The 13188-nt window shown below is 42.4% G+C and overlaps 1 pseudogene; it reads left to right on the top strand.

The window, feature by feature from the left end:
• Nucleotides 1-2563: 2563 nt before the first annotated feature.
• On the top strand, nucleotides 2564-3521 carry LOC102873095 (annotated as a pseudogene).
• Nucleotides 3522-13188: the final 9667 nt, after the last annotated feature.

The following is a 13188-nucleotide window of genomic DNA, read 5'->3' as shown; positions in this document are numbered from 1 at the left end:
GCAGGCGACTCGACGGCACATAACAACAACAACAACATGTTTATTGTTGCATTGTTCACAATAGCAGAGAGATTGAAACAGCCCAAGTGCCTATGAACAAACGAATGGATAGAGAAGCTGTGGCATATTCATATAATGGAATACTATGCAGCACTGAAAATCATGGAACTCATAAAATGTTATACAAAATGGGTGACCCTGGAGGACATTATGCTGAGTGAAATATCTTAGTTACAAAAGAATACTGCATAATGCCACTATTACAAAACAGGGCTGACATGGGGGTTGTTGGGAAACTAAGGGGGAAAAAAGGGAAAAACAATGTACACTACATTCAAATACAGGAGGGAAAGAACTGTTTAAAAGGAATATATGTTTAGGTATTATTTGCATGACAACAATTCAAACATCAATTTCTCAAAGCAGCAACATTGTTCTTAAAAATGACTCCAAAGTCTGTTTTTCAGAAAAGTCCAACTTTTCAAAGAAGTCCCAGGTGATCTCTGGTCTTGGCTAACTTGATCCAGCCTCTAGTCTAGCTAGTCCTCCTGTTGACTATTTGGTTCCTGAGGCATAAGACAAGGAGCCCTGGTGGTGTAGTGGGTTATGTATTGGGTTGTTAACCAGACGATGGGCAGTTTGAGTCCACCAGCCACTCTATCAGATAACTATAAGGCCATTTGCTCCCGGTAAGATTTACAGCCTTATAAAGTGGATGGGGAGTCAGCATGAGTCAGAATAAACTCAATAGCAGATGGGTTTGGTTTTGTCTGGTAGCAGAAGACAGATCTGAGACAATAATGGAAACAAAGTGTTTCATCTGTAAGGCCAGCCTGTGAGAGTGACCAATAGTTTTTGGGATGTCCCAGGCTTTGAATTCTTTAATTATAGATGCAAACTTTGTATCCTGAAACAAAGTTCCTTTCTTTTATTTTTTTTTTACATTCTATACTGTAATCTTTAACAGAAAATATAATAACTATGTTTAACATATTTTTAAATGTTTTTAATTTTATTATACTGGTTTATTTACAAAATTCAAATACACTGTTTTTCAGAGCATAGTCTTCACATTTCCCTCACACACACACCCCCTCAAATGGTACAACCCCATGATTAATTAACCCACAAAGTTCCTTTCTGACACCGACAAGTCATTCTTTGGATCACTTCTTTATTGCAGAGTCTCACCTCTGAATTTAATTCTTTTGCCACATATCATCAATCTGTCTTCAAATGGAACCTCTAAATCTATTGATTCTTTTCACCAAGAGTGGTCCCAAGACTTGAAGAACCAGCTAAGAGAAAAGTTTGCAAGCATAAAGACAAATAAACCCTCAAGCAATTAAAGCTTTAATTTTTCATGACTCATAATGTAAATTACTCCTAAACACCATGAACTATTAACGAAGTCAGTAATCCATTATTGCATAGGATGCCAAATGGCTCCCAGTTGCCCATGGAGAACGAGGCAGCAGCATCTGAAAGCAAATGCAGCAAGGGGCTGACTGAAATAGGCTTCCGTGTGTGAAAGTTGCACCAGACCGAAGGGCAACACGCGAAACAGTACCAACTACAGGGTGGGGTGGCATAGGGTAGAGTGCTCACCGAGTCTGCTAGGGAGGACACCCCCTCAGCAAGATTAAACAGAGGGCACATGTGTTTATCCCTCAGAGAGATTGCTGTGGTTATCAGCTGTCATCGAGATAGTCCCCAAGTCATGGTGACCCTGTGCCCCCTGGAATGAAACACTGCCTGTACCAGCCCCATAATCGATCGGAAAATTGTGATCCATACAGATTTCACTGGCTAATTCAGAAGCACATCACCAACCCTTTTGTTCAAAACACTTCTGAGTGGATTCAAACTTCCAGTCTTGGTTACCTGATTAGCAGCTACATGTGTAATGATTTGTACCACTTAGAGATTGCATGTATGATCATATAAACATACATGTATACAGATGTGTGTGTGTGTACGCATGCTATGGCAGACTAGTGCATAGGGAGTAGCACCGCCAGCTCCTCTCGGGGAAAAGAGCTTCTCCTGTGTGATTTATAGCTGGGGCCAACCATGAGGCAGACTCAATGGCGCATAACAACATTACCATAACAACTTATACGTATATATAAACATAAATGGCAACTATATTCGTGGACTTCACCTGATGGACTATACAGGAATTAGACTGATTACATCTGTGGAAGGAATTACTGGAGGAGCGCAATAGCAGTCATCAAAACCAAGCTAGAGGCTGACTGTGGAACACACCATCAAGTTTCTCATATGCAAGTTCAAATTGAAGTTAAAGAAAATGAAGACAAGTCCACAAGGAACAAACTACAACCTTGAGTGTAAACCAACTGAATTTTAAAACCATCTTAAGAATAGATTTGACTCATCAAACACTAACAGCCAAAAACCAGATGATTCATGGGATGACATCAAGGACATCACCCATGAAGAAAGCAAAAGGTTATTACAAAAACAGGGGGAAAGGAAAGACCAAATTGGCTGTCAGGAGAGATTTTGAAGGGCCTTCCAGTGGCAGCCATGATGCTCCATGGAGGATAGTGTCCATGAGCCTCCTCTCCAGTCACTTCATGGTGCTGCTGTGGTTACTACCCTGCTGGGAACATCAGGTGGTGGCAGTGGCACCTGGAGCCTGAGCCAGGTGAAGGAGTTCACACACAAATGTGACATTCCCAAGGCTTATGGCTCCTAAGAGGAGCTTGACAAGGAATCGACAGTGGAGGTGGCCTATACTGGTCCCCAACATCCCCAACACAAAGTTGTGGTGATGATGGACCTTGGGGTTGGCAAGCTGGTCCTGGGTGAAAGTCCATTAGTGTGAAGGCTCACTGTAGAAGTCCAAGAAATGGCTGCCAAGGCCCCATGCAGAGGCCACTTCCTCAGGAAGCCACCCGGACCTGTTCTTTTCCTGTCATAGAAGAGTCCGAGAGCCATTCTGGTTCAAGGAACCCTGGAGACCTTCAGGTGGTCTCAGAGTTTGGGACAGATCTCATTCATTGGAGACCTGCTAGACATCTGGTTCTATTGCATCCAGATCTGTAGTCTTCAGTGGGCTGAAGCCTGAGAAGATTTCAGCCATGGGTGGGTGCCATGAAATCAGTGTGGATGACCCAGTGATCATGCTGCTGCTAAATCCAGCAGAGGCTTATGCCAGCTTCACCTGCAGCATCACCACCCAGCTGGCCAACACAGCCTATGTTAGCAGCACTGAGGGTGGGAGGGGGGATGGCCTCAAACCCTGCAGGTGTCCAACAGAGCTGGTAGTGAAAGGGGAGCCTAAGGAGTTCCTGCTGTCTTGAATTCCAGCCAAGTTCAATTTTACAGTTGGGCCAGTCATGACCTACCAAGCCAAGCATGTCTGAGAATATCTGCTCAAGGGCCTGAAGGAGAGTCCTGTGATCCACCTGGTGGAAGGTGAGCTGCTGGCTGACATCCCTGAGAAAGTAAGGAAAGCCACTGGAGTCACCTCCCCTCAAGACAAGCACTGAATAAAGATATGGTTTCAATAGTGGAAAAAAGGGGTGGGGGAAAGAGATATTCTGAAACTTGCATTGGAAAGAAAAGAGCCCAAAACAAGGGGAAAGGATGCTGAAGTTAAAGAGCTGAACAGAAGATTTCAAAGGGCAACTTGAGAAGACAAAACAAAGTGATGTGCACAGTGTAGGAATTAGAAAACCAAGACAGATAGGGAACATCATGATAGACTGAGAAAAGACTAAAACTGTCAACAATTTCATCTTACTTGGATCTATGAGTAACACCCTTGGCACCAGTAGTCAGAAAATCAGGAGACAGTTTGCACTAGATAAATCTGTAATTAGGGAACTCTCTTAATTATTGAAGAGTAATGATATCAGTTTGAGGACTAAGGTACATCTGATTCAGGCCATAATTTTTTCGGATCACTTGCTATGCATCTGAGAGCTAGACAGTAAATAAGGATGACAGAAGAAGAATTGATGCCTTTGATTCTGGTGTCAGAGAAGAGTGCTGAATATCCCATGGACTGTCAAAAGAATAAGCAAATATGTCTTGGAAAGGGTGCAATCAGAGTGCTCCTTGAAGGCAAAGATGAAAAAGCTTTGTCTTGTGACTTCAGGCATGTTTCTAGGAGAGGCTACTCCTTGGAGGGACATCATACCTGGAAATGCAGAAGGTCAGCAAAGAAGAGGAAGACCCTCAACCAGGTGAACTGGCACAGTGCCGCCATGGGGCAGTGAGGATGGCACAGGATAGAACAGAATTCAAATATATTGTTCAAAGGTTCTCTGTGGATTGCACTCAACTCAATGGACCCTAACAACAACAACAGCAACTGACTACATGAAGAAGAATGTGGCATGATTGGAGAAAGACTCATCCACAACATGCCTTCTGCGGATGATACAGCCTTGGTAAAGAATACTCAAAACACTTACTGCAAAATTTTGAAGACTGTAGCCTTCAATATGGGTTATATCTCAACATCTAGAAAACAGAAATTCTTACTCTTAATCAACAATACACAGGTAGCAGCAATAAAAAAAAGAAGAAAGATGTGTTACATTGGGAAAATCTGCTATCAAGGACCTCTCAAAAAATTCTAAAGAGCAAGGGAATCAATTTAAAGACTAAGGTGTGCCTAATGCAATCCGTGGACTTTTCAATTGCTTCTTATGCATCTGAAAGTTGGAGATTAATAAGGAAGATCAAAGAAGAATTTATGTTTTTAAAATGGAGTGTTGTTAAAGAATATTCAGTAGCCCATGGACTACCAAAAGAACAAACAAATCTGTCTTGGAGAAAGTGTAACCAGGATGCTCCTTAGATGCAATGGTGGTGAGACTTCATCTACTACATTTTGAGCATGTAGGGGCTAGTCCTTTGAAAAGGCCATCCTGCCAGGAAAGGTGGAGGATAAGCAAAGGAGAAGATGACCTTCAATGAGTCATATTAGCCCAGTAACAACAATGGGCATGAGTGTGATAGATTGTGATGATGGAGCAGGGTAGGACATGATTCAGATCTATTATTACTAGGGTGGCTATGAATTGTAGTCGACTTGAGAACATCCTTCAACAATAATGGCTAATAGTCTTCAGCACTTTTTAATGTGTCTGTTCGCCATCAGAATGTCTGTTCGCCATCAGGTGAGGTGTCTTCACATCATCCTTTTCTTAGGCATGCTTGCTTTTGCATCAGGCTCGCTCTTATAAAAGAAGACTATCTAGATTCTCTGGCTCCCTTTCAGGACACTACTCACCTCTGGTCTGTATTGGTGACTAAGGGAGCACCATGAAAAAGGCATTAAGTAATCGAGACAATTAATGAATTCAATATATACAATCTTTTCTGAATTTCTTCCTGCCTTTGAGAAAATTGCAGCAAAACAGCATGACTTTTGTACAAAATTAGCAAATATCACAGCATCAGCCACAGTGTCTCATTATGCTTTTGCATCAGAGGCAGCCACCATCTCAGGAATGAGTCAGAGCGAATTGATTTCTGTGGCTGAACTCTGAAAGTGAGGGAAAGGGCAGCAGAGATAGGCTTCACAACCCAGACTTGGGACTACTCTGTGCTGGGAGCATAACCTGCTCCCTTCTGCCCAGGCTCATTTGAATTCCACCAGATCAAGCAATCACTTAAGATTACCTTTTCTGTAGAGTTGTCACTTCTTATTTTTCTTTCTTATATTTTTTTATTCTTATCCTACTTCCATATTAAAATAGAGAAAAAAGACCAATAAAGAAGGAAGAGAAAGAGATCAAGGATGCACATAATTAAGATTCCCTCCTCCACACTGCTCTGGGACTTGTTTCTGTGCTCTGCTTGATAGAACTTCTTGGAAACAACAGATGTTAAGGTACAAGTTTGCTATTGCTACAAATAAATACTCATCTTTATACATTGTCCTAAACAAATAGAAGTCTCTCTTTTACATACTTGTGTAGTTAGAGACCTAGAGCTTGACGGTGTCCAAGGCCCAGTTCTTTCTGTCATGTTGGTTTGCTCTTCTCAATGAACAGCTTTCTCCTCATTGCTAAGGACAGTCATGCCTCATCCATCATTATATGCACTGTCCACCAGCAGGAGGGTCAATGGATGATAAAGAGCACTCACCTGAAAGATTCGACCTCTAAACATCCTACATCACATCTGCTCTAATCCAATTGGCCAGAACTTGGTGTCATGGCCTCACCAAAGTACAAGACAGTGTGTGTGGTGATGGGAGTGTGGGACATGGAAATGCTATGTTTGCTTTGGAAAGCCATATGATGTGATAGCTAAAAATTGAGAGGTCTATTAACAATAATTTTAAAAAATCCCTAGGTAATGAACAGTTAATGATGTGCTCAGCTGATAATCAAAAGGTTGGAAGTTGAAATCCACACAGAGGTACTTCAGAAGAAAGGCCCAGCAATGAAAGCCAGATGGAGTACTCTTGTCATCTGATATTCATAAGGCATGAGCTGGAGGTGACCCAACATCAAAGAGGTTTGGTTGATTACTTAAAAAAGAATGGACAGATGGATGGTTAAGTACCAGTTAGCAACCTAAGCCACAAAGTCCAATGACAATGACCATGAATAGATATACTGGGGATTTGTTCAGTGTCATGGCCTGTGTTAGCCTTGGCAAAGGTGGTATTATTTATTTAATACCCACAGCAAAAACAGATTTCCATTTTAAAAATAGAGCAGATGAGGCACAGAAAGTTTAAGTACTTGCTACAGTGAAGATCTGGAACCAGACAGCAATTGTTTTATTAGTCTATGTTGTCCAGAAGTAAACCGTGAGTCTAGTAATTGTATTTTGGGGGTTTATTTTTTAAAATGCTCCCTGGGAAGTTGTTTTTGCTGTTGTTATGTTCCATCGAGTCATTTGCGACTCATAGCGACCCTATGTACAACAGCCCTAAACCCTGCTCTATCCTGTGCCAATCGCATTGCCTCTGACACACCCATCCCGATTACCCCAGTCACTGAATCAATCCACCTCATAGAGGGTCTTCCCCTCCTGCGCTGTCCCTCTACTCTACCCAGCATGATGACCCTCTCCAAAGACCTGTCTCTCTTTGCAACATGTCCAAAGTATGTCAGACGAAGCCCCAGAATCTTTGCCTCCAAGGAGCAGCCTGGTTTAACCCTCTCTAGGATGAATCTGTTTGTTTTCTTGGTAGTCCATGGTACATTCAATACTCTTCTCCAGCACCACAGCTCAAAGGCGTCAATTCTTCTTCTGTCCCCTGGGAAGTTAGGAAGAGAAAAATGAAAGCCTGAACCTGGAAGAGGCTCAGAACACAAGATAACTTTCTTTTTTTAAGTTTTTTTACATTAAAATATATGTAACAGAAAATGTGCCATTTTAACAATTTTCAAATGTGAAGTTCAGTGGCACCAATTATGCTCATCATGTTGTATAACTATCACCACTGTCTACATCTTAAAGATTTCATCACCTAAAAGAGAAACTTAGTCATGCTTAAGCAGCAACTCCCATTTCCCTCTCCGACTGATCCCTGGTAACTACTATGTGGTAAACTCCACTTACCACAACTTGTTATGATCCATATAATCAAATGCCTTTACATAGTCAATAAAGCACAAATAGACATTCTTCTGGTATTCCTTACTTTCAGCCAGGATCCATCTGACACCAGCAATAATATCCCTGGTGCCACAGCCTCTTCTAAATCCTGCTTGAACTCCTGGCAGTTCCCTATCTATGTACTGTTCTAGCCATTTTTAAATGATCTTCAGAAGTATTTTGTTTACATAGTGATATTGTTAAATAGTTTTCACATCCAGTTAGATAACCTTTCTTGGGAATGGGAACAAATATGGGCTTCTTCCAATCCTCTGGAAGGACCTTTTTGGAAACAATCCCCTGATATATAAGTACTAGACTCAAGGCTTGCTTCTGGAGGACCTAGATTAAAACAGTTGACATCTAGTTCCAGATCTTATTTAAACTTTCTGTGCTTCATCTGTTCTATTTTAAAATTGAAATCTGGTTTTACTGTGGGAATTAATATCTCCTTTGCTAAGGCTAAAACAGGGCATGACACAGAGCTTCACATACTTTGGACATGTTGCTAGGAGGGACTAGTCTTGGAGGACATGATGCTGGCAAGGGTGGAGTGTCAGCAAAGCAAAGGAAGGAAGATCCCCAACCAGATGGATCGATATGGTGACAATGGACTCTTATGTGTCAGGAAGTGTGAGGATAACACAGGATAAAACAGGATTCAGATCTTTTACTCATAGGTTCACTATGAGCTGTACTTGACTCAATGGCACCTAATAACAACAATTAAAACATCATACATTTACCTATTGTAGATAGCTCATGTAAGCAGGAGAATGTGTTTATTCTATTAAATGTGGCTTGCTTAACGTTGAGAGCTTTGGTGACATAGTGTGTTATGGTCTGGGCTGCTAACCAGAATCTGCCAGGCATTCTGTAGGAGAAAACTGGGCAGTCTCCTTCATAAAGATTTATACCCTTGGAAACCTGGTGGAGGGTCTCCGTTAGTCAGAATCGATGGCAGTGGGATTGCTTTTGCAGTATTTTACTTAGCATGTTCTTATGTTTCATCAATGTTCTACCATACAATAGAACTTCATTTCTCTTTAAGGTTAACCAATATTTCATTGAGCAGATATGCCACATTTTCTTTACCCATTTATCTGTTGACAAACACTTGAGTTGTTTGTACATTTGTTATTATTATTATTAATCATAATGTTATGAATGTTGGCAGCGAGCTCTGGTTGCTGAATAGTAAGGAGTTGCATTGCCAACTAAAAGGTTCAAATCCACTAGCTAGCTGTTCCATAGGAGAAAGTTGGGAGGAGAAAGTTGGGAAATCCCCTCTCAATTGATTTTTGCCTCCAAAAACCCACTGGAGCATTAGGTTTGACTTGATAGTGTATAACAACAACAATGTGAATGCTGTAAGAGTAAGTGTATGTTTGAGTTCTCGGTTTCAGTCATTTTAGGTAATTGAGGTGAAATTACTGCAACAGATGAAAATTCTGTTTACCTTTTTGAAGGACCGTCAAACAGTGGACTATATGCCACCAGAGCTTCCTCCCATGGTGAAAGCAGTCAGGAAATCAATCTATGTATTGAATTGGGCAAAGCTGCTTCAAAGGACTGTTTTAATGCACTTAAGACCAAGGTCACCACTTTGAAAACTAGGGTGCACCTGATACAAGCCATGGTATTTTTTTTTTGGCTGAGTACAGTGTACTTTATTGATGGTACATGACAAGATGGGCTCTCTAAGCCCCTCCCCTTTCTCAGGGGGATTTGATGGAAACTTGTGTCAAGGACATGAGATTCTCAGTGTGTGGGAGGATCAAGTTGAGGCAAGGACTCCCCAACAGCTGAGGGTCTCTCTCTTTTCTATTGCTATTGATGGGGTTCTTATTCTTTGGAGGCCATGTGAAACATCAGGTCGACCACCCGGTTGCTGTAGCTAAATTCATTGTCATACCAGGAAATGAGTTTGACAACATGGTTGTTCAGAGCAATGCCAGGCCCAGCATCAAAGGTGGAAGAGTGGGTGTCACTATTAAAGTTACAGGAGACAACCTGGTCTTCAGTGTATCCCAGGATGCCCTTGAGGGGCCCTTCTGATGCCTGCTTGACTACTTTCTTGATGGCACCATATTTGGCAGCTTTCTCTAGACAGCAGGTCAGGTCCCCAACTGACACATTGGGGGTTGGGACACAGAAAGCCATGCTGGTAAGTTTCCCATTCAGTTCAGGGATGACCTTGCCCATGGCCTTGGCAGCGCCGGTAGATGCAGGGATGATGTTCTGGGCAGCTCCACGGCCATCACACCACAGCTTTCCAGAGGGGTCATCCACAGTCTTCTGGATGGCAGTGATGGCATGGACTGTGGTCATGAATCCCTCTACAATGCCGAAGTTGTCATGGATGACCTTGGCCAGGGAAGCCAAGCAGTTGGTGGTGCAGGAGGCATTGCTGATAATCTTGAGAGAGTTGTCACATCCATTATAAGCATGGGGGCATCAGCAGAATGAGCAGAGATGATTACCTGTTTGGCACCACCCTTCAAGTGAGCCCCAGCCTTCTCCAAGGTTGTGAAGACACCAGTGGACTCCACAACATACTCAGTACCAGCATCACCCCACTTGATGTTGGCGGGATCTCGCTCCTGGAAGATAGTGGTAACTTTCCCATTGATGACCAGCTTCCCATTCTCAGCCTTGACAGTGCCATTGAACTTGCCATTGGTGGAATCATATTGAAACATATAGACTATGTAGTTGAGGTCAATGAAGGGATCATTGATGGCGACAACATCCACTTTGCCAGAATGAAAAGCAGCCCTGGTGACCAGGCTCCCAATGCAGCCAAGTCCTTTTACTCCAACCTTCACCATCGTGTCTCAGGGGTGCAGCTGAGGCTGCACAAGAAGAGAGGGCAATCTGGATCAATGAGGAACAGAGAGCCAAGCCATCGTATTTTTAATCGCCTCATGTGCATATGAAAGTTTGACATTGATTAAGGAAGATTTACAACATGATGCCTACGAATTATGGTAGTGGCAAAGAATATTGAGTATATCATGTACTTCCAGAAGAATGAATAAATCTGTCTTGGAGGAAGTACATTCAAACTCTCCTTAGAAGTGACGATGACAAGATTTAATTTCATAAACTTTGGCCATGTTAACAGGACAGGACAGTTCCTGGAAAAGAACATCATACTTGGATAAGTGGCAGATCGGGGCGGGACGCGGGGAAAGACCCTTAATGAGGTTGTCTGACACGGCGGTGGCTTCAGCAATGCTCTCAAATATGCATGGTTGTGTGTTTTCAGATAGATTATTCATCTGGAAATGCTAAGAGACTGCTCTCCTCTGTCCAATAGGGCTGCTTTGAGAGAGAATTAACACAACAGCAATGTTTGGTTTGGTTATATATTCCACACTCATTTAGTTGGTCAAATTTAGAAGCTGATCACTGCATAAAGATTAGGGACTGGGTGTATAGAGATAGTTCATTGCCTCTAAAGAGTTCATAAAGATAAAGATGAGGAAATGAATGTATTTTAAATTAAAAAAATTCTGCACTGAGGGAGTTGAGAGGTAAGAAAGAAAATGTCTACCAAGACAAAAGGCGACATCATGATAGATGGAGAACAGCTTGAAACAGTCAATGACTTCATCTTAGTTGGATGCACAATCAACACCCTCAGTACCAGAACTCAGGAGATCAGGAGATTTAGTGCATTGGGAAACACTTCAGTCAGGGACCTCTCAAATTATTGAGGACCAATGACGTGAGTTTGAGGACTAAGGTGTACTTGATTCAAGCCATGGTCTTTTCACTTGCTATGCATCTGAGGGTTGGACAATAAATAAGGATCGCAGAAGAAGAATTGATGCCTTTGAGCTGTGGTTTTGGAGAAGAGTGCTGAACATCTCATAGATGGCCAAAAGGAAAAACAAATGTCTTAGAGAAGACGCAGCCAGAGTGCTCCTTGGAAGCAAAGAATAAAGCTTCATATCACATATTTTGGGCATGTTGCTATTGTCCCTTGAAAAGGGACATCATAACTGGAAAGGTGCAGGGTCAGCAAAAGAGAGAAAGACCCTCAACCAGATGAACTGACAATGTGAGTGCAGCAATGGTTCAAGTGTGTCAGAGATTGTGAGGATGGCACAGGCTGGTAGAGGATCCAGATCTGCTGTTCATAGGGTTGCTATAGGTCATACTCAACTCAGCGTCACCTAATAGGAACAACAGCTGAGATGAAGAAGAAAAAATTTGACAGAATTCCATTCTGGGTTAAAAAAAAATCACTATGACTTGTTTCTAGTGGCACATGAAAAGGCATAGAAGAACCAGGTTTGTTCTGAGGGTCTAGAAGTAAATGAATGAATGAATGGATTCCCTGCTTGATAAATTTCAGATGAGCACACAAGATCATCTCCAAGTCGTTCTAAGCAGGTTTTCCTCAACTACAGCCTCTTCTAATCATGCTTTCAACCCCTCAGAAAATTCTAGTGGCCCTTGTAGGGCAACAGGCATATCCAGATGAAGCAGCAGAACCAAAATGCAAAAGGAGCATTTGGGGCCCAAAAGAATATTCTCTTCCATGACCTGACCAATCTGTGACCTGGCTTCGGTGCTACCTGATGGAGTTAGACAAGTGTCAGGATTCCCCACTTCTCCTAGCTGAAAGTAGGAGGGGAAGAATAATTTATCCTACTCTAAAAATTGCTTTAAGACTTCAAAGTTAAAATAGCACTCAGGACAAAATATAAATATAACCTCCCTTCTCCCAGGCCAAATGGCCAGCCCCTCCCTGTGTGTCCTCAAGGTCAGGGTCACAACTCCCATGTAAAGCCCAGCCAGGCTGGGCCAGGCAGCAGACGTCTGGGATTTGTGGACCTCCAAGCCGCCCCCTTTCCCCAGGCTATGCTCAATTAAAGACTCCAAATAAAGTGTTTAGTTGCTGGGTGAGGTTATCGTTTTAATGACAATAATCAGGACCAAGAAAAGACCCTAATTTTCAAATATTGTGGGAAGAAATTGTCTGACTAAGAGAAAAATATGTGCTCTGGATTGCTATTGTCACCTTCAGGATCTTTTTCAGGAGAATGGGCCCTTGTAATCAGTCCCACTTTGAAAATCCCTGGGGTCTTTTCATTTCATACTCTGACTAATGTTCCATGGAAAAGTGGTTTCTTTAAAAGCCCCCTGGGGAAAGCAAGTCAGGTATTACCATTAATAGCTGATGAGAGCAGAATCTCATGCCTGGAGTGGCCTTCACTACACTAGTCTTTATCTGCCAGAAGCGTGGGTGAATGCTTTATCTAGATAACACAATAAGAGAACCTTGAGACTGTGATGATCCATTATGTGATACTTGGCAAATACCCTGGGCCATGGGTGTGATAAATTTAATCCTATTTCTTATACAGGATAGACATAAATTGGAATAGACTTTATGTTGTTGTTGTTGTTATGTGCCGTCGCCTGCGACTCATAGCCACCCTATGTACCACAGCCCTAAACTCTGCTCTGTCCTGTGCCAATCGCATTGTCTCTGACACTCCCATCCCGATTATCCCAGTCATTGAATCAATCCACCTCATAGAGGGCCTTCCGCTCCTGCGCCGTCCCTCC

The sequence above is a fragment of the Elephantulus edwardii genome, unplaced genomic scaffold (genome assembly GCF_000299155.1).
Source record: "Elephantulus edwardii isolate Elephantulus edwardi_28Jun2011 unplaced genomic scaffold, EleEdw1.0 scaffold00059, whole genome shotgun sequence".
NCBI classification, from domain to species: Eukaryota; Metazoa; Chordata; class Mammalia; order Macroscelidea; family Macroscelididae; genus Elephantulus; species Elephantulus edwardii.
Note: the sequence above shows the minus strand (reverse complement) of the source record. Positions and strands in the feature narration are given on the sequence as shown.